The sequence below is a fragment of the Aquila chrysaetos genome, chromosome 2, assembly GCF_900496995.4.
Source record: "Aquila chrysaetos chrysaetos chromosome 2, bAquChr1.4, whole genome shotgun sequence".
NCBI classification, from domain to species: Eukaryota; Metazoa; Chordata; class Aves; order Accipitriformes; family Accipitridae; genus Aquila; species Aquila chrysaetos.
This window is the reverse complement of record NC_044005.1, coordinates 12,955,492-12,973,245: the sequence shown is the minus strand read 5'-3', so window position 1 is coordinate 12,973,245 and position 17,754 is coordinate 12,955,492. Positions and strand designations below refer to the sequence as shown.

Sequence of the window (17,754 nt, the reverse complement as noted above, 5' to 3'; positions counted from 1 at the left end):
GAAGGTAGAGAGGCTCTTTCAAAATTTTGTGTGGAAAAGGGGTAAAAATAAGCTTTTTGCTATAATAACAATAGACAATATGTTAAGTGCTATGACTAAGAACTTCTTCTAAGTAATAAATTATGTGAATTAATGATGCTGTTTATACACAGAAGTTCATGTTCTTGTTACAATAAGTTCTTTTTTGTAGGTTCACGTAACAGTCCTTTCTAGGTTGTGATCTAGATGTAGCACCTGAAGGGTGCAGGAGGAGGAAATAGTCTGCTGGAGTGGTTGGATACTATCTTGGCCTTTTCTCTTTCTGTCTTACCCTCCCACCAAGAATACACGGGACCTCAAACAATTTATGAAACAAACTTGCTATCTTTCTGTAAGATTTTCTTCCTTGGCCCCATTTTCTAACTTAGTGCTAGGTGGTTTTTTTCCTAAGAAATGCTGTATGCATCCTTGATAGTGTGTGAATCCCAGCCAGAAAGCAACTAGGTTGCACGTGGTTGTCTTCAGTGTCCTGAAGCAAAACAGGTTGAAAAGTGTTGTTAAGGCGCTAGTTTTAAACTAACTGCGGAAACTGAAAGATACTATGTTGCGTTTTTAGGGGAAAGGGATATTTTTGGTCCTCCCTCCCCCCCAGCTTTACCAAGATACAATTATGGGTTTGTGTTCCTTATTCCTAGTTATTTTTTTTAACTTTTGGCAGTTCCCAGCTTAAGGCTGAAGTCCTGTTATACGGTAATATTTATACAAGTATGTGAAGAGATGGGAACTTGGTAGGTGTCCAGGTAAGATCAGAGAAAGGAGGCATTATATCTGTTCCTCGACACAGGAGAATAGAAATGTACAGAAGTGCTCTAAGTCATGCAGAAAGGCTCTGATAGTTCTTCTGATTTTTTTCTGTTTCAAAGCCAACAGGCCTTTTCCCTTTTCAAATTCATTATTGTATTTTTTAAATGTGGTATATGATGTTTGGTCTACAAACCAGGGAAGAGATTTGAAACTGAAGATGAGCTTTAGTGTTAAATAAATTATTTTCAGTAGAGACAAACTTAAAATAAAACTAACTAAAACTTTGTTTGGGAACCTAAACTGAGTATATGTTGTCCATTACAGGAATTTCAATTTTAACTAAGCCATGTTAGAAAAGAAAAAAAAAAAAAGTAAAACTGCTGTTTCAGTGCATGGAAACTCAGGAGCCTCTGTGAAGAGTAAGCAAAGAACTTGTGCACAGCTGTGAGAAATTAATCTTTCTCCCATATGTGGGTGGGGGAGTGGGTAGTAGGTATGTTCATTGTATCTGCGAGTCTGTACCTATATTGCCCATTACTTTTTCTTTAAAAGGCCAGCATAAACCTTGTTGAAACACGCCACTAAAACCAACCAACCTTTTCACTGCTGTGAGCCAAAACCCAAACCCATTTCCTTTCTTCTTAGCCCCATACAATGTGCTCTGAATGCTGGCTACTGCCCCTTCTTTTGGTGGGGTTGCAGCAGAAGGTAGGGAAGTGCTGAAGAGCTGCTGGAGGTTTCTGAGCTTTCTGTGTCATTGTCAGCATGTGTTCAGTCCCACCTAACATTTCAGTGAGGCCAAACCAGAAAAGACTGGGCAGGATCTTCCTCCATGGAAGATCCATGGATCTCAAGGAATAATAGGTTGCTGATGGTAGGCAGCTGGGCTGCTATGGGCTAAAAGATCTGGCCTTGAGCCTTGCTCGGCAGGATGCAGAGGGAAGGAGCAGTGATGAGCCTATTGTTGCAAAAGAGCCAACAACTGGCTGATTGACACTCAGCACTCATTGTTGCTCCCTTTGCTCTTAAATGCAGCTGTGGAGAAAGAAGCAGCGAGGTGGGGGAGAAAAAAAAAAGTGAACCCAAGTAAAAATAAGACTTCTAGTGTTCAAAGAGGCAACGGGCATAAATTAAAAAAACATAAAATTCCATCTAAACACAAGAAAAACTTTGACTGTGGGGGTGCTCAAACACTGCAACAGGTTGCCCAGAGTGGTAGTAGAGTCACTCTGTGTGCAGATACTCAAAACCTGATGGGACACCGTTATGGGCAGCTGGCTCTCGCTGATCCTGCTTGAGCAGGGGGATTGGACTAGATGATTTCCAGATGTCCCTTCCAATGCTCAACCCTTCTGTGAAAGCTTCTTTAATATTCAGATGTATTCTTTAGCTGCTGTTGTGGAACACTTGGGAAATAATTACAAATGCCCCGGCTGGGCATTTGTCTCACAAATGCCGCTGCTGTGTAATCATGGCAGTTTTAATTGTATAGGGAAAGCATCCAAGTATTAAAATAGTTGATTGACTAAACTCCCTGATTTAAGCAGCAAAAGCAAAAAAACCCACCAGCACCACCACGTTCTGCCCTAAACCCAGAAAAGCCCCAAATACCCCAAACCGTAAAAGACTTTTTTTCTTTAGTTTTTTAACCCCTTAAAATATTAGTGGTTATGAGAATAAAAGGTAGCTTTAATGTAACTTATAAACAGTGAAGTCACTAAATAGAAGAAACAACTTAAAAATTTTAAAAATTGTTTATCTTTTTTTCCCCAATTCCCTCTAGCTTTGCCACAAGGTAAAATCCCCAAATTATCCTATGAAAAATGAAGGAAAAGAAAGGCAGGAACACAAGAGGAAAAACAGCAGAGAGAATCCTAAGACATCCCACCAAACTCTGCTGTTTATTCCTTTCAGCGCACAACTAGTAAGACCTGAGGTGATTTGAACGAACTTTTCTCTAAACCGTGTTTCTTTCCCTGGCTCTTTTAGTCCTCCCCTGTTTGCATTTTGCATAGCCCTCAGAAAGACTGCAGTGCAGTAATTGGCAAGGAGGGAATTACTAGGAGGGAAAATCAAGCTATGGTGGCTCCTCTTGCAGTGTTGTGTTGCTGAGATCTGCGTTTTGGAGCAGGAGGTAATGAACGGCTGCCTTCAGGTTTCCAATTCAGAGATCTGACTGCTTGCAAAAAAAGGGTGTGGATAAGTTTTCATTAAGTGTCCCTAGTATGTGCATGGCATGCTGGACAGCCATTAAGTTTATTGATGCAGTGGTTTGTTTTTTTCTTGATATGAAACACTTGCAGTTTCTGCCTAATACTTTGTTTTTAATCCTCTGTGCTCAGACAGTGGAGAATTAAGGTAAGGTACTTTTTGTTGCCTAACACATAAAGGATAATAGAAGTAATTTCTGCATGTTGTAGCACGCAACAATAACTGTGTTCTGTTGGAAAGTAAAAGTTCTGATTACCTTTTTTATTGCTTGTAACTCATTGAAATTCATTGTAATAAATTCCTTGAATTATCTAGTATGTTAAAGTTGACAAACAGTTACTTGTACTTCATATGTATTAAAATCTCTTTTTGGAGTCAGTTTTCACTTTGGTTATCTAATATAATATGGAATTGTTTTCAAGAACAGTGTTCTGGGAATGTCCCTCTTTTTATGATAATCTTAAGAGCTAAAAACCCAGTCCTTTCTATGTCTTATCCATGTCTTTGGATGTTTTTTTAATGCCAGAATTCTAAGGGTATACCACTGTCATAATGCTGCTGTTTAGCTGTGGAGTGCACTTTTTCAGTAAGAATGAAACCTTGGAGGCGCCTGAATCCTCTGTGAATCAGAAGGGATTGGTTGGTGTGTTGGGAGAGAAAGGAGAGGCTGGAAGTACAAAACTCTCTGCACTAAATTTAGTTTTATAGCTAAGAATATGAATGGACAGTGACCAGGGCAGTCATAATTAGTGTCTAAACTCAGGATGGGAGCTTGAAAGAGCTTTAGAACTTAAATTTCTTGCTGAGTTACTATATAAATGTTTAGTACAGAAATTCATACTTCATTCATGACATCTGTAAGAATTATGGGTGATTTGCAATTTATATACTCTTTGGGTGGGGTAAGTGTTGTACAGTTGCAGATCTCCTTTTCGTATGTAAGAGTTTATTCCTGTAGTTTTCTGTAAATCTCAGAGCTGGGCTATTTTTCCAGCTGCTTTGTTTCTAGAATGAGCCAGACTGGGCTTTCTTTGGCCAGTGTGTTTCTTTTGCCAGAGTCTGTAACTGCTCATGAGCCTACTACTTAATATGATTCTGGTCCAAAGTAGCGTGGCTGTTACTTTATTAGTAGCAGTAGCCTTTCCTTTCTACCCCCTGAGGACCAAAGGTGAATTGTAGCATGTGACAAAGATCAAAAAATCAGAAAGCCACAAAAAAGACTCATCTATAGTTGTGGAAGTAGATAAATAAAAGGACTAGATTAAATGTTGTCTTGGTCTCATGTTACCAAGTCACTTACTTTAGACATGATAATGGGAATGAGAGCCCATCACATTTACTGGCAGGTACGCAATTCTGTGACTGTCTGAACTTCCATAACCAGCTCTGTGTAACTGCTGAGGCTGATCCATCTTCGCAGCATTCTGTGCAGGATGACAGCTGGGAACACGCTGCCGAGGTGGGCCCTTGGTGCTGGTCTGCTTAGTGTCATCTGGGAACATCGCTGCTCTGGCACTACGGAATAGCTGCTCAGATTTGTCAGAGTTCACTGGCACTGTTGGACTCTGTGGTAGGTGGATGCAAACTTCATTGACGAGTTGAGAAACTAAAATTCTTGCAAAAATGTGGTTTGACTGTATAATATTATAAATAGTCAGGTGAGGTTACTGCAACGTGGTCACAAAATGTTGTTCTTGAAGTGTAAATATGAGAGAGACTGTGGGGCCTTAAGATTTAGTCTACTGGTGGCCTGGGCATTGTTGTAGCATTGTTGTATTTAAACTTTACTATCAACATTTAGGAATGCATATAGATAGAGATTGATGAAGATTTATATTAATTGTGCTTTCAGACTCCTTTCCCCTTTTTCTCTGTGCTTGTAAAAATTCCAGGATCAAACAAGCTTGGCCAAATCAGGTTGCTTTCTTCTAAAACCAAATCAGGTTGGTTTTTGGTTTGAATATTGTCATGGGGTGTTTTTTTCAAGAAATGCTCTGTAGAACAATTAGTTACTTTCCCAGAATTGGGCTGATGTTTCCAAATGGAATTTAACAGACTGTTACCAAGAAAATGGCACTGCTCGGAAGATTTTGTATAGTCTGTAATGACATGTAATGTGTCTGGGTGGAGAAGTTTTTGAGTGTGTGAAGGCAGGAAAAATTAGCTGTGATTTTTACTGTGTGCATGTCCTTTGGTAATGTTGTTTTGTTGAGAGTCCTTTGTGAACAATGGTGGAGGAGAGGAAAACAATGGTTGAAAAATCACATGTTGGTACGTTACCTGTAATGTTCTCTACGTTATTATTAAAAATTAGTTTGATACTTCCTCAGTTTCATTAGACTAACTTTACAAATGCTGAGAAACCTGTTACAGGGTTTTTCAATGAAAGTAACATAACTTAAACTTTTCCTTCCCTCTTTAGGCCAAAGAAAGAAACTGGGCAGACTATAGCAAAGCTCCTGTTATTGGCAAGAGTAAAGAGAACTCTAACAGAGCATTGAGAAAGCCTATTCTCCTTTATCCTCAAGCTGCAGATCAAATGAGATTCAAATAAAACAAAGGAAAAGTAAGCAAAGTCTTCCAAATTTGGGGGAAGGGAGAGGTGTTAGTGTGTGAAGAAAAGAAGTGTACAGATTTGATCAAGAAAACTGTTGCACAAACTTTGGAAGTCACAAGCTTTTTTAAACTAACAATTCCCCTTTTAATATTGTAGTCTCTTCAGTTGTCTGTCGAGGAGAACTGTTATGTGAGAAGGAGTATATAATTTCCAGACTGATAGAGAGTTTACCTGGTAGCAGATAGCTAGTGAAGAGGTTAGAGGAGGCAGTGAGTAAGAACAAAGGTTAGGCTGGGAAGAAGACAAGAACTATCAAGGGTTTCAACCTTTATGCCATTCTGACAGCAGCTGTGATACTGATGAGGTATTTAAATGGAAAAGGGTCTTGTAACCTGTTCTTAAGATGAACCTCTTTTGAAGAGTAGATTGTAAGAAAATACATATATTTTGTGGAATCATGTTACTCCTAGTTTGGAGACTCACCTTTAATCTTCTAGTGCTTGTAACTTGACTTGTGAATACAGCTTCAAGCAACCACATCTAATGTCAAATTCTTTGGTGGCACTGCCGCTGCTTTGTGTGGCTGTGATACAGTAAAATTCTTCCTTGATGCTTTTGTTTTTGATATAACTTTTTTTGGCTGCTGGGAAAAATCTCGCATCTGTCAAGCATGAAAATTCTGAGAGCCTTGGATAAACTTTGAAGGAGAAAGATTTATTTGGAATTATAGATTTGATGTACTTTCTCTCATAGGTTTCTTTTGCCTTTTCTTTGAGTGCACGGCTAAATTGGGCTGTACTCAATCCAAACTTGATGAGCTTGCTAGTTAATGGTTAGGAGACAAATTGCTATTACATTTATGTAGTAGTTCATGATTTATTTATTTTTTCTACTAAAGCATGGGTATTTGTATAGAGGAGAACATTTTACCTGAACAGTCTTTTTACTGCTTTGAAGTAGGTGGTTAGGACTCATGGAATATTTTTTTTCTACCTACCTGTCATCTTGAACTTTACTGGAAATCTCCTTTTTGCTTTGTTTTTAATTCAGCATCTAGTCATACACTTAATATTTCCTCCTTACATTGAAAATGTATTACAACTTTTTGTGAGGATGAGCATTTACTTTGATGACTTTGGTCTGAATTTCCATGTGCAATGCTTGGTTTGCATTGCACTGCTGCTATGATGAAAGATAGATGCCAGGAATATATATTGCAAAAATCTGTGTTGTTGACTTTTATGTTGTGCTTCAAGGTAAGACTTGAATGTGGTAGTGGCGGGCTTGATTGAAACTACTGGTCAAAACTCAGCAGATGAGAGAAAAAAGGGGGCTTTATAAAGGATAGTATATGAGTACAAGAAGTTTGTATTAATAGAGATGAGCTCTTACTAGCATATAATATTCAGCTTAGGCCACTTTTTAAAAAAAAAAGTATCTGGACATGATTTAAAAAAAAAAAAAAAAGGGTGATGACATACCATTAAAGACTTAAAATTTTCATGTTGGAAGAGAGAGAAAATTGGGATTGTCCTCATTCAGCTGAACTTAAGATACCGTGGATTTGCCTTAATTACAGCTGTTGTTGGCGCTCTATCCTCTGTAAGTGCACTAATGAAATCCCTTACTTCAGCAAGACACAGAAGCTGTTCGGATTGATAACAAAATGTATCCTTGTACCAAAATGGGATAACCTTCACTTATTTGCTGACAGCTATGCTGGTGATAGGTGTGATTAGTAAAACTCTGGTGCAATCAATACCTGGGAGAATAAATTACTAAAACTATATAAAGGAAAAAAATAGTGTGAGTTTACGTATACCTAGTTTAATAGCTCTTCCCCCCCCCCCCCCCCCCGAATAACTCTCTTGGAGGTGGAAGATTAAAAAACCAAAAGAAGCAAGAAAAAACTGATTTTTTGATACTGTATGATTAACCTACAGAACTCACTAATCTGAAATAACAGCAGGAATTTTTTGCTCTTGGCCTCAAAATAATTGCTTCTAGGGTTAGCAGAGGTATAGAGGAAGGAGGGATCATGCTTAACATGCTTTGGAGCTACCTTTTTTTATTTTCTTTTTTTCTTTTTCCTCCAACTGTTGTATGTTGCTAGAAAACTTTCAACTATGTCTACTGAAAGCAAATACTCCTAGGCTTGAATGAAATCATGACATGATGTCTGTGCTGTAGGCTATAAGCCTATCCACTAGTGTGTTGTAGAGGCTGTTTAATTATGGAAAAGAATCCCAGAACTGGATTGTGCCTGGCTTCATGCATGTATATTACTGCATTTTTCATGTATTTTTGGACTTTATGCTATATTGTAGGAAGCACATTTATAAATGTTCTTAATTGGATTAAATTTTACACTTTTGGGGGGGGATCTTCTAAAGGCAGCACTACAAGAGCTTCCAGAACAATGTGAAGCAGTTAGAAGAAAGGATTCTTCACAAAAGCATTTATAATGTTAAGGTGGTAGTTGTCCTTATATATAGAGATGAGGGTACCTTGACCTCTCTAGCTGTTTGTCTATAATATTATACCTAGTGTTTTCAGATCCTGAAATTGTTTCATATAGATCATAAAGCATTGGGCTGCAGTTTAGTTGGAAAGTATCATGAAAAAAAATCTCTTGTGAGACTAAGAAAGGCAGGCAGGTGATTTCTTCTTATCCAGACTTCTAGGAGGATTTAGACTGATGACAAATCTCACTAGAAGAAGAGTCTAAAAAATAATACTTCCTACTGATGTAGAACACTTCAGGCCAAGTATGCTATAAAAGGTAAGCAATATAGTGCTTATTTTACAGTTTAGGGGGAAACAAAATGGTAAAGTCTTAAAATCATGTAGCACTCAGTAGAATTGGTGGAAAAAAATTCCAAACCACTGCTGTAATATTGGAAGCTTCATTGCCTAGATACAAGTTATTTGCAAAAAGCGGGGAATCAGCACTCTGTCCTTTAAACTCTAATCTTAGGACTTAAGCTGCTTGCTCTTACAGTGACTGTCCTCTGCATACTTTTAAATCTGGCATTTGCTCCGATTGGAAGTTATTCTGTGCATTCTGCATAGCTGGACTGTGCCTACATGGATCTTTATAATGCAAGCAGATAGTCTTTATCAGCATAAATTCTCCAAGGAATCTCTGAGGATTCTCATTTAGTTTCTAGTGCAACACCTGGAGGCTTTCAGGTTTGAATTTTCAAAAATAAAAATGCACGTTTAAATGTAAGATTGCCATTAATACATTAAACAAAATTGCTCTATTCAGTATTTATTTGGTAGAGGTGAACACGATTTCATTAATATTAACTAGAGGAGCCCTTTGGCTTTAAGCATGCAAAAAGAATTTTCAACTAAAATTGGCAACTTCATATTCCAAATCTCAGAAATCTTTCTGAGGCCTTGTGGATGGTGTGGAAAGCACCAGTTTTTAACATGTCTCTTCAGCAGCAGCAGTACTGTACAATTCTACCAGAAATTTCTTTGAAAGGTTGCTGTCTCTTGTGTTAAACTTTTTTTTGGCTGTGTAACAGTGATAAACACTTGCTTTTGGGTAGTGATATGAAATTTTGTCAGAAAAATTTGTAAAGTACTCTTACAGTCTTCACATTAAGTATGCTGTAGATGGACAACATCCTCATCGATTTTTGTTAATTCACAAAATCAAGTGCAAGAGAGAAACATTCAAAGGGATGTGGGGTTTTTTTGTCCGTAGTAGTATCCTGTCTGAACTGGTGCTGTAGAGATGGCTTGTTTTCAAGATGTCAACAATATCTATTGATCTGAAACCTCCAGAATAACAGTTGATAAAAACCTGCAGGCAGCAAATACAAGACTTAAGGTTGGCAAGGCAAAATAATAAAATAGTTTGATGTATGGGAAAGTAATCACAATCAGAGAGAGAAACGAGGCAATTGCATGCAAGTTCCAAGTAAAAGAATCTTTTAATGAGACTTTGCAGCCGGAAGAACAAATACCATTATACACCAGAAGGAATTTGTGTCTTACATAGACTTGGCCTTCAATATCGTATTCCCAAAGCCTACGTTTACTACAAGAGGAAGCAACAAGTTCCTTCCTTTCTTATATTGCTGGTAAACATGTTTTGAGAATTTAAATCTTCAGTTACAAAAAACCCAGCTTCTTCCGTGAACACCTTTGTAAAGGTAAAAAATACTTTAGATAGCAAGTGAATGTGAAGTTCTGATTCTGAACATTCTGACAAGTCTGAATTAAGGGTCTATCACTTTTTCCAAACCTTGTTTTTTCCTCCTGAAAGTTCAACTTCAGTAATACATTTTTACTAGAGATGTGGAAACTAGAATGCACTTTACTATAACTAGAAATACTAGCGCACGTGTTGTGGTGGTTTGTTTTTTTAAATTATTTTTTTCTGTGTGTTGTTTTTTTTTCTTCCAGATTCCATTTACAAATGTGTTTCAATAGGTTTTTTCCTCTAATAGAAAGATCTTAACAACAATGTGCCCCCCCCGTCACTGTTCCCAAACTTCAAGATGTTAGTCATAGAAAATACAATATAAGCAGTGAAGTATACAGTATGAGCACTGAAATCACTGAAGTTAAACCTGCTATCACTTCATTAAACAAGTGGACAATGTCTTTGTCTTCGCTCATGTTCTGATAAATAATAAAATACAAATGACGAGAGAGTTGCCCTTATGCCCTTTTTTCCTTTTTCCTCCTGAATAAGAAGCAATGATTTTAGACAAAGCTGAAGACATCATCTAGAATGGTGGAAAAATTCACTTAAGATTAGTGAGAGGTTGGAATCTGTGCATGAATGAATATCATCCAGGCAGTTTAATGTTAAATAAAATATTCTGATGATGTTGCTTGCTGTTATTAGTTTCTAGAATTTGGTTAGTATTTAGGGCAGTGTGAAAAAGTAATTCTTTCTCATCTGTGTTTATAGTATACAGTGGTCGACTGGATAAAATGGAAGAGCAGGAAATGTTTTATGTGGGTGAGTTTCCACAGGAGACAGGATAGATTTTTTTTTTGAGCATTGGATGTAGGCTGAGAAAACTTATTTTGGTTAGAGTGGAAAGAATTTCTTGTGGAAGTGAGATATTGTGATCTCAGTTTCCTGGGATAGCCATTTCTAGTTCCACAGTACTTCATTACAACATTAATTCAGAAAGTGCAGAGCCATACTTGAAGTTGCATTCTGTATCATTTACCAGCTTACTCTATACTCTGCTGTGTTCAGAATTTCTTGGGAGGATTATTTTGTTAAAGATGAGCTGCATTTTAAAAATAGATTGACTTGTATTTTGGGGATTCTTGAGAAGGCAGTTTTCCTGTAATTATTTATAATAAACCTCTTGAAGTGCTTTGTTTCTTTTTTTTTTTTTTAATTTGCTTTTCATGGACACCTTTGCCTTCACATGCTTTCTTCTTATGCATGCAGAAGATGAGGTAAAGAATTTTAAGACAGGTAGTACCTCTGCTTAGATTTCAAGGCTGGATTCGTTAAGAGTCAACACAGATGCACTCTGCCAGAAATTGGCGATATAGAAAGTATTCTTCATGCACTTGCCAGTTAGCAGAGTACATAGATAGACAGACTGTGATTTGAAGAATATCTGTTGCTATTTTGCTGGACTTCTGAAATTTCAATAGATTTGATACTGAGTAGCTCTTTGATTAAGAGAGTGGAAAAGAATAGCATCCGTTGATCGGTCTAGGTTTAAAAAAAGGAAAAGGAAAAAAAAGGCTGACAATAACTTTTAAGACAGGAAGATTTTTTGATCCCTACTTGGTGATTTCAGAGATGAAGAGACTTTGGTGTCTTAAGTTGATATAATTTAAAAGCAAGTTGTTTCTGATAAATCATGCAGCAGATTTTTCAACCCAAGTTATGCCTTCAAGAAAAGGGGACTTTTTTAGGTCACTAGGGGATGAGACAGCTTTTTCTAGGACTGTAGATTTTGGCCAAAATGATTGGGACATGCTATCTGCCTTAGCCCTTGTTGATCCTTGTTAGGATGTGTCACGGGTAGTTCAAATTTACTGTTTCCCAGTCACAGCAAGTGTAAGTGGGAAACATAGTGAATGACTTCTCTTTTGGGTGTATGTGATTTGACATTACCACTTGTAACTTGTGAACCAATGACTTCTATGCCGTGCAATAAAAATAAAGGAAGCGTTAGGCTTGGTGTAGAACGAGAAGTAGAGGAAATCTGGACCGATGTAAATAGCTTTCCATAAAAACAGAGTATTCAGAATGCAAATATAAACTGGTTTTGCTAGTTCTCTCTTCAAAGCATATATAAAATAATTTTGTAAAAGGAAGCTACCTTTAACTTGAAATATGATTATCATGGCATTTCACAGAATATTTGATCTGAATATTTTTCTTTTGTGGTAGATAGAACTTTTTCCTTTGTAAACAGAGCCAGAAGTTACAAAAAAATACCCAGTGTTGATCCACTTCCTCCACATGGGACTGGCATATCTATCTCAATCATGGACTTCCCCTGAACAGCAGTGGAAGAGATTAAAGTACACTTTGTCCTGTGATCATCTGACCGTCTTTTGATCTTTCCTATTCTTTAAATGCTTCTACTAAAATCCTTGTATAGAAATATGGATCCCAGCTGGGGGTTAACTTCATAGGTGAAATGCAATAACCTTGTATATTTTCTCTTCTCTCTCCTGCACCCATAGACAAGAACCCAAACTGGAGTTCAAAATGCAGAAGGGAGAGCTTGGACAGCATGTCTCTTATCTGTTGTTTTGTGACCCAGGCTTTCAAAGCTTAAGAGGTCTTTTGATTTCTAAAAGAGGCTTTTGGTTTCTTGCACTTCAAATGACTTTATACTGTATTTTGGTAGCCTGCTGAGATTAAGAAGTAATTATTGAAAGCTGTAGATAGCAAGTGTAAGTCAAAATACAAACACTTTGTTTTTACTACTGCCTCAGGCTGAATCTTAAAGTGGTTTTGCCAGCCCATATGTCATGATTCAAAAGAATGCTGTTAACTTTCAAAAGAGTAATAGTTGAACATAGCATCACATAAAAATCAGCTTTCCTAAATGGCACTGAATTACTTTTCTGCTCTTTTTTTTTTTTAATAGTTAAAATTTAATCCCTTTTAAAGTTAATTTGTTTGGTTGGGTTTTTTTGTTTTGTTTTGTTTTGTTTTTCTCCCATCAGTGCAGTATGTGTTAGACTGAATGTGAATTCTATTCAACATATTATGGGGTAGTTACTAAAAGTGTCAGTCCCTGGGCTCTTGGATACTCCAGACTATATTAATACTACATTATTATTTACAAATATTCCCATTCTTATCTCTTAATGCTGATGTAATTACTTTACACATCTATCCAATGCTTTATTTTCTATTTAGAATTTAATTTGTTACACTGAGCAGGAGGGAGTTTATATATTTTATATTATAACAGTTTATATATTAGAACTGTTTTCATGAAAGCATAGTCTAGCAGGCTTGCTAAATTGAGTTCCCTGTACTGGGATGCTGTTCTGTTTAATCCTGTGAGACACTTCACATGAATGTGTAGACTCATTGTTGAAAGAAATAGAGCGAAGGAAAGTGATAAAAAGTTAAAAGAATAAAGCAATGTAAAACTTAGCTTATGGTTCATTTTCTGCTATTCAGTCATCTTGCAAACTAGAACATGGGAAATGCACAATGGTTGCGATTCAAGTGACATGCATGATTGTTCTTTTGCAAGAATATCAGACACCATTTTTGGTTATACTTCTGATTTTCTAGTTCAGATAGGAAAAGAAGGACTAGCCTGTACCATCCAAGTGAAAAATAGTTTTGCTATTTGTTCAATAATTTTTACAGAATAGAGCCCTTAAAGATTATGGTGAAATCTGGTTTAGTTGCTTGAGAACATAGCAGTTTGTGCAATGGAACAGGCCTTTTTTCTACATAAGAATATCACGTCATAATTGCTATAATAAAAACTCCTCACAGAGGAGTGTTAAGCACTGGAAGAGGTTGCTTGGAGAGGTTGTGGTATCTTCATCGTTGGAGTTTTTGAAAACTCAGCTTTGGACAACCTGATCTAACTTTGAAGTTGGCCTTGCTCTGAACAGGAGGCTGGGCTAGATGACCTCCAGAAGTGCCTTCCAACCTCAGCGTCCCTGGGATACTGCACTAAAAAGTGGCTGTGAAGAGCTTGCAAATGACAGAAGCTTCTTGTGTGGAGAATACTCGGTGTCTTCTGTGTGTTTTCAAGTGCTTCTGTCCTACTTGCTTATATCCAAGTAGTGATTTTTCCTGTTGATCTCATCTGTTCTATTATGTGTATGATCTCAAGGTCTTCTTCACAGTTGGTTTATGTTAGTTTATGCAAGGAAGGTGGATGCTTATGGAGGTATAGGGCAAAGTTTCAAGTAGTTAAAATACCCAGTTTATTTTAACACAAGGAAAAATAAGTTTTAAATATCAATGCTGCTTTTATTTTCATACAGGAATTGGACTTAGTATTTGAATGTTTTGCATAAAAGAAGATAAGGAATGGTCTTGTCTCTTTCACTGTGTAAAGTTGTATCTGGTGTTGGTGACCAGCAACCCTTCCCTGTCCTCCCCTAACGCCCTCAGAATTTTCTCTTAAGGCATATGCTGGAAATACCTCAGCACTGGTTAGCTGATCCTATATATGCTGTGTAGAAATAGTGAATAGTGCTTCAAGCATGATAAGTACATAGAGGAAAAAACAAAATCAGTAGTTCCCCTGTACAAATTAGAGGAGTGAAAGTGCCAAGACTTCTGACCTCGCACACGGCAAAATCAATGGATGGTCCTTTGCTTTCAAACCTGCCGCTCCGGTGCTGGTTCAGTCACTGTCTAGGTATTTTTGTGGAGTGATTCAAGCTATTTGCATTTTATTTAGCAGTTGTTCTTCTGTGCCCTTGTCCAGACTCAACGGTGGGGCTTTTACCAGAATGCCAGGCTGAGGGGTGGCTGGATGCTGTGAGGATGGCGCTCTGCAATAAGACACCTTCATGCTTAAGAGCTCTAGAGTCAAGATTCCCATGGCAGCCTCCCTGCTCAGCTTTAATTTTTTTTTGACATGTGTGCACTGAGTAAATTAATAATACGTTGTCACCAATATACTGCTTTCAGTTTGCATTATTGTTTTAACGAGTCATCGAGGTACAACAGTATATGTTGCATATTGTAGTCATGCTTGGAAATAGAAGCAGAACCGAGTCAGAAGACTTGTCTAAAAGATACTGAAAGAAAGATGTACTTTCTTTTCAGTACGTATGTGCTAGGAATTTATTAGAAGCTATAAAATGCTGAAATGTAAGACAAAGGAAAAGTTAAGGTTGTTTTAATAATTTAATTTTAAGATAAAGATTTCTGTGTGATAACTTGAAGCAATAATTCTTGGTGATAGAAAGCATATGGGCTGGGAAGACTGAAGAGCTGGAAATACCACCCCAGGTACTTGATTATTTGGTGCTCTGAGGCTATCCTATAAAGACAGAAGAAAATTCTGTGAAGAGTGAAACTGATGAAGTCTGGTTTCCTAGTAATCTGTGCTTTACATCCCTTTTTGTAACCCCTACTCCCTGTTCCTCAAAAAAAAAAAAAAAAAAAAAAGACCCTGCCATTATTATATTGGAGGAGACTAAGACCATGAAGTTTGCCTGGACAAGAGGGAGCAGGTGGTCTTGGCTGGCTTGGATGTAATTGTGTACTGACTTGCCAACTGATAGATCACAGGTGGTGATGACCGAGGTTGTACTTTTACAGCGTCTTGCTCAGTGAGACACTACATTAGGTTTCTCTTTCTGTTCTCCACATAGCTGCTCATTTTCATGAAACCTATCCGTCCAGTCGGTTCCCAAGTGTTTTGAGAGGCTGGGAGGAGAGACAGCACAGTCACAAGCCCTATCTCATTAAAAGCTAGACTAAAAAAACATACCCCACACTACCAAAAAAATTACCTAGTTAGAATGAGGCCCTGAAGTTTGTGTGGTTTTACGCTTTTTATATAAGAATATATAAACTGTTTTTTGAAGAGGAAAGATTGAATCATCTCATTGGTCACTTTTCTGCTGTGATCTTTAGCTCCCTCTTGCAACTTCACGTTTCTTTTTCAGAACTTAATTTAGATACTGTGCATGGAGTGTTGTTCTGTTTGGGTAACTTCTGTTCTCAGTGCAAATTGTAATTTCATTGAAAAGCTTTTCTGTCCTAAGTAATAACCAAATTAGATTGTGTCTTCTGTTATCCTCTTCTCTGGTAGTGTAACAAAACCATTTATTTCAAATAACTTCTTGACCTTTTTGAATTTTAAAACTTTGGCAAAAGCTTATTTGCTTTGTATTGTCAATATGTTGAAAACTGTCTTCATGCAGAGCTTGCTAGCTGCCAAATCCTGTGGTCCCTTTTGCCATCAATTTTTTGGGGGGTGTTTTAGATTACATAAGAGTTAATATTTTTCCTGGTTTTTTAGATGCAAATATATTTTGAATTTTTATAGAAGCTTTATTGTATTTCTATGTTGCAAATTGGTTTTATTTTCAAAAAGCAAATAAAAAAAAAAGTGGTATAATACAGAACATTAATGCGGATTTCTAGGATGTTTGCCCTCTCTGTGGTGAGAACAGCATCCTTGCTTAAACAAGGAAAGAGAAAAATGCTTTTTGTTTGGGAACTCCTATGCTTTCTAATTCTTGGAACATCTTTGTCAGTAGATTCACTTTTGTTTCCAGTTTCTAATGCTCTGGACTAATGTTAGTATGGGTTAAGTAACAACAAATTGTTCTAACCTTTATTACAGTATATACAGCCTGAAATATTAACTGGGGTCTAGCCTCAGATACTTGAGTAGCACTTATATTGAACAAGAGTAGTGACAAAAATGCAGCTCAGTGAGACCTGACAGACTGGCGCGAGCAGTGTTACCCATCTGATGACCAGAACAATCTCTGCTTCTGTTACTCTGCAGAAGCGTGAATGTAAGCACATGTTGGCTGCAGGAGAGGTGGCTGAAGGAATGTAATCAACAGTGGACAAAACTGACCTTGGTGACTGTGCCTCTTGTTATGTGCTTATCTGGCCTGAAAGGTGTGATTGTCCAAGATTTAACAGTTTTAAAAGACATCTAAAAGTCATATTCTTTTATTGTGATGATTTTTCCCAGGGATTAGAAATTGGAGCAAGAAATAGCTAGTAGTGAATTAAGAGTTAAGATTTAGCTTGCTGAACAGGAACCAGAGTCTTTGACTTGATGGCAGCTTGCCATGCCTTTAGGAATCGGAGGCCCCCACCAGAACTAGCCTATCTTGAATGTTCTAGCCAGATTCCTCTCCCTGCTTTCTGGAGGTATGTTATCTTCACTGCTGTAAGTGCATGGTATCTTACTGAGGTGTGACTTCAAAATTGCTTCTTGTTGGCAGTTTGAAACATGATTATGGGGGTATAATCTGAGTCCTGCTGTTAAAGGTTCCTGAAAAGGAAAAGAAGACATTGCAGATTACACCCTGTAGTGGTATGTAAACCATAGTAGAAAGTTGTTTGCAAAAGGGTGGCAGCTGAAATGTTTGTATTATCTGCACTTGTGTTCACCACTGATCTCATACACAGGTGTAACAGCATGCAACTCACGTGCATGAGGACACAGCTCTGTGCATGCAGATTTGTGTGTGCAGTTTGACAGACATCACGTCTCCCCACTCCCTTGTTAAATGCAGCTCTTCCGTTGTAGTAAGGAGGTTTTTTATTGCAGTACTTCATGAATGGCTTCCTAGTTTTGCTGCATAAGATAATGCTGGCAATTCAGAGTATTGTGGAAGAGAATTCCTCACCAAGCTGGCCACTCTGGTGCTGCGCTTGTTTAGCTTTTCTGGTCTGACATACTTCTTCATAAAACAGAAATATATAAGCTGAAGCACACAAATCTTATTCTTAGGCATATTCTATAGTAAATTTTATTTATCAGTGTGCTTTCTGGTTGTTTTCTGTGGCGGGGTATCCAATACGTCACTTCCAAAAGTGGAGTCCTGTGGAGCCCTGTGCAGCTTATTTTGGTATGAAATCTTTCTTGCCAGCTGACAGTCCAGCCCCAGAAGAGTTTCGTATCTCTATGAAACTCTCACCTGCTGCTCATTTGGCATTCAGTACTCTTTCTCAGTTAAATCTTGAATATTATTCTTCTCACCCCTGCCTGCCTCATTGTGATTAA

At 37.6% G+C, this 17,754-nt stretch overlaps 1 protein-coding gene across 18 annotated transcripts in view; it reads left to right on the top strand.

Moving 5' to 3' along the window:
- The window catches only part of TRAF3 (TNF receptor associated factor 3), a 74,730-nt gene that overhangs the window by 19,012 nt on the left and 37,964 nt on the right, over window positions 1-17,754 (top strand). For 4 of the 18 annotated variants that reach the window (XM_041129198.1, XM_041129197.1, XM_041129193.1 and 1 more), the window contains exons 1-2: window positions 4,379-4,564; window positions 5,417-5,560. The exons of 7 other annotated variants lie outside the window; for them this stretch is intronic. The gene's annotated coding sequence lies outside the window, so the exon portion shown is untranslated. Of the gene's footprint in view, window positions 1-1,207; window positions 2,918-3,125; window positions 3,142-4,378; window positions 4,565-5,416; window positions 5,561-17,754 lie in introns of those variants that run through there. 7 more of the 18 variants (XM_030040083.2, XM_041129179.1, XM_041129175.1 and 4 more) reach the window with 7 other exon arrangements.